General features: G+C 31.7%; 1 long non-coding RNA gene across 1 annotated transcript; it reads right to left on the bottom strand.

Annotated features, from left to right (window-relative positions):
* Positions 1–1,870: 1,870 nt before the first annotated feature.
* LOC138857032 (uncharacterized) lies at positions 1,871–3,620 on the bottom strand. The gene is made up of 3 exons (XR_011396024.1): positions 2,279–3,620; positions 2,075–2,209; positions 1,871–2,003 (listed from the first exon to the last, which is right to left on the bottom strand). It is a non-coding gene; the product is annotated as an uncharacterized lncRNA (long non-coding RNA).
* Positions 3,621–4,393: the final 773 nt, after the last annotated feature.

Here is a 4,393-nt window from a genome sequence, read left to right as displayed (position 1 = left end):
GGAACCTGGCCCCAGATACCACAGTGCACTTGGAATGCTAAGCATACAAATAAGGGGAACAGCAGCAGACATCCTAATCAAACACAACACGAACATGAACTTCTATTCGATCAGAAATAAATTGGATTATACTTTCGCGGACCAAAGACCGAGTACGTCTTTTTAGAGGAAATGAAATTACATTCCATTACCTATTAATCCTTTCAAAACAAAAACTTTTAATGGCTTTTCAGTCATTAATTCAAAAAACGTGATTGCGACACATGGCTAGATTACGCATATTATGAAATAGATAAACTAAATGAATTTGATATGATATAAGGAGAACAAGGACTTAGAACTCTTAAGGCGGAAGTAAATTTATTTGATTATAGTTTAAAGTACCAGAAGAAAATTAATCCATAACGTAGAACCAAAAATATCGCTGTATTATCCGAAGAAGATATAAAAAAAATTAATATTCAGGCCACAATTAGGACTCAGATAGGGGATCCAATATGGACAAAACAATATCCATATCCTATTGCGGATAACGAACGACTTTGTGAATAAAGAAATTAGTGAGTTGTTAATAAAAATAATTAATAGAACCAAATAAAAGCCTATATAATACAAGGTAAGCCAAAAAGAAGAATAGTAGTTGATTTCCAAAAAATTGATGCTCAGAAAATCATATATAAATATCCAATACCTGATGTAAATATGAATATACAAAATTTAGGGAAAGCAAAAGTATTTTGAACTATAGATTTAGAATCAGGATTCCACCAAATTTTAATAAAGGTATCTGATAAAGAAAATACCGCTTTTGCAGTCAATGGAGAAAAGTATACGGGTTTAGTATACCATCCCACGATTAACTGTCAATATGGAACCCATTTGTTATTGTGCATATAACAAAAATTGTGTAAAAATAAAATGTTAATTTAAAGCAAATATTAAATTAATTAATAAAAATAAAATATGTAGAAACTTTGGAGTGAAGTGCATGATATAATATAAATGAAAAGTTAACAATAAATCGAGAAATTGTAAGATAAAATTTGTGAAATTTTCAACTTAAAATGAAAATATCTCGAAAACTATAAGTTTCCGGTGTTATATATATTCGTGATCTGGAGAATCTCCTTCACATTCACTCTTAACCCTTAACATATGCAAAAACTATTTAAACTCGTTTTTGTGATTTTGTAATATATTAAAACAATTGATTTTTGTACTCAAATGAATAAATGTACTAGCTCTCAATTAATCAATGTTTTTTATAGTTTTGAATTGAAAATTAATACTACTACGCATGGCATTACATACATTACAATTTCGCGTTTTCTTTCATTTTCATGATTTTGCAATTTTTGTTAGTGCTTTTCAACAGCAGCAACAAATCTCTCTGTTTACATATTTTTCTGTAAAATTTCAATCTGGCGGTCTCTCTTTTTCCAATTGCTAAACGTCAGACCTCCTAAACTTTGACAGTTGCCTGAGCTTAGGAGGTTTTGAAGTTTTGAAGTTTAGCAATTGCGCTCTCATTTTCAGTGTGAAATCGGACAACTCTTTATCTCTGGATCATAGTAATCCACTTAATGCACTCGAGAAATCGTATGTGAAATTTAGCTTGCATTTATTTGTATGCTTGTAAGTATTGACATGTTTACTTTACAGATTTACTATGTCACAGTATCCACCGAATAAAGAGGCATTTGTTATGGAGTTAAATTACGTTTATTACGTTTTGTAATTCCCCTTAAAATATCTGCATTTTTTTCTATCCACTCAATAATTATGACATTTCGTGATTTATTTTTATGTTTTTCCCTACAGAAATAAAGATAAGTTAATTCGTAACAATAAAATAAATTAATTTTTTAACTTACATTTCAAATCTGTCAAGTAGAGCTGCAAGACTATCGATAGTTAGAAAAAAATACTATCGATACTATCGATAAAATCTTCTTCTCTTCGCTGGTTGGTGGTCTTTGTACACTTCCTTTTTATGAAATAATCTGTGTATTTATTTTTAAAACAAAACATGAACAATAATGGAAAAAACCAAAGTTAATTAAAATTTACTAACCATGGCGACAAAAATTCCTAATTGCGGCTGAACGTATGAATAAGTGTGGAATTGTGCAACCGACATTTTACAACATTAGAAATTCTTAACAATATGTAATTATTTCCGCAAGATTCTTTTTAACGCACTCAACATCTAATTAAAGTAAAAAAAATTGTTAAATTTAATAATATGTATATTATTTATAAAATGTTATGTACTTACGAATTTAAATGAAGAGATGATTTTAAGAATCATTTAATCATCTTTTATCCAAAATCAGACTTCTAATCTGAAATTACCGGACTATGTCATTATATAGCTATGTTAGTGAAATTTTGATTGTTGGCAAATCTAGTTAAAGCATAAACCATTGATAATCAAAAAACTATTAATAGGGAGACGAAATTAAAACTATCTATAGTCCCACCGATTGTTTTGCAGCTCTACTGTCAAGGACTATCTTCTGGCTTTGTTTCTGATAACAAAACCGATAAAATTTATTTCCATGATACCCAAAACCGGTACAATTTCTGTTTCGAACGTCAAACTAATAATATCTGAATTCATGGCACCTACTTAATTTTTTTTGGCGGTTTCAGTTCTGATTCCGACAATTATCAGATTCTACAACACCCCTGAATATTTAGTATCACACTGATATTATAATAACAAGGCCAAAAAATGGAATTAAATCGCCAATATTTTTGCGCGATTATTTCCTTAAACTTTCGACGTGGATTAACTCAGCATCGATGAACTTGTACATTTACATGCACATTTGATTAAAAAAAAACACTGTTCACGTTGGATTCCACACAATTTTCCAATCTCTAAAAAAAAGCGTCGTGTGATTGGTTGGGTCAAACTCCGTCTATGACATCGTGGCAGGCGATGAATCGTGGTTTTACGGGTACACTAAATTGAGAGTTGTACACAACCATTTGTTTGTCAGGTGTCTTTCGAGAAATCAGGAAACCAACCGACGAAGTTGGATCAGTCTTCACCACGACAATGCGAGGTCTCAGACATCGAATGAAACAACTGCATTTTTGAGCATTAAAGACATCAATTTGATGAGTCATCATCATATAGTCCTGACTTGGCACCGAATGACTTCCTTTTGTTCCCGGACGTAAAAAATTAACTAAGAGGTCAACGTTTTTCAATACCTGAAGAGGCGGTTGATGCGAACGTTTTAGAGATACCTCAATCAGAGTGGCTACATTGGCTCATTGGAGATCTGGACTGGTTTCATTTTATTTGGTATTAAACTAAATAAATTATGCCTGAGAAAATATATATTTACACCCAATTTAGTTATTGATAACTTAGATATTGACCATTCATCAAATCATTGTAATAGATACAGGTGTATATGAAGGCTGGGGTAATTCACGGTGATGCGTTCACTTAATTTTTCAAGATGTGCTACATACTAAATTACACATACAGCATAAAGTCAACTTTAATTTTTGAAATATTTTTACTTGTAATAGGTACATGGTGCAAAAGTAAGAAAAATACACCAGTAAGCATGCGGTGTTCTCATTTTTGCGTTGCACCTTATCAGTTCTCAGTTATGTATATATGTGTTGTAAATAAATTGAATCCGAAAAAAATGTGTTATATGTATCGCGATATTAAAACCAACTTTATATATTTAAATAGAATTTGTTAAAATTTATATGTAAAACAACGAGGTAGCGAATGTTAGAAACGGTCTGATTTACAATAATAGGCTTAAGGTCTTGGTCTTGCCAAGCGTAATTGTTCTCCCATGTATGTACAATATGCACAAACATATTGAAGAATAAAAGATAATGAGGAACTGGAATAACGGTGGTATACAAATTAACGGACCAGATAACAATTGATAGTAAATGTTGACAATATTTTCTCAACACTGAGGATGGTATTTATGCGCATGTATATTAAGTATAAGTTAGAATTTCAGATTGATGCTACAAATTATTGGCAGTTCCATCTTTTAAGAGGTGCTGAATTTTCGTCTTTGATGCATACGACGTCAGTAATTTCTATATTTCGGAGTGGTATACGCCATTTCGCCCGTTTTTGTAAAATAGTGAGATATTCTTCACTCCGTCGCTTCCAAAATATTAGTTGTATGTAGGTAACGTTCTGCCAGCAATCTAAACGATTGCAGTTTAGTTGCGTGAGGTTAGGCTCAGGAATAGCGATAAGAGGGGCACCAATAAGGAAAGGTCCGGGCGTCAGTACATCAAGATCTTCTGGATTTTCTAAAAGTCTCACAAGAGGTATTGAATTAATTACTGCTGAGATTTTACTACTAAGATACGTAATGTGCCTTTTTGCCAT

The sequence above is a fragment of the Bactrocera oleae genome, chromosome 4 (assembly GCF_042242935.1).
Source record: "Bactrocera oleae isolate idBacOlea1 chromosome 4, idBacOlea1, whole genome shotgun sequence".
Classification (NCBI taxonomy): Eukaryota; Metazoa; Arthropoda; class Insecta; order Diptera; family Tephritidae; genus Bactrocera; species Bactrocera oleae.
Note: the sequence above shows the minus strand (reverse complement) of the source record. Positions and strands in the feature narration are given on the sequence as shown.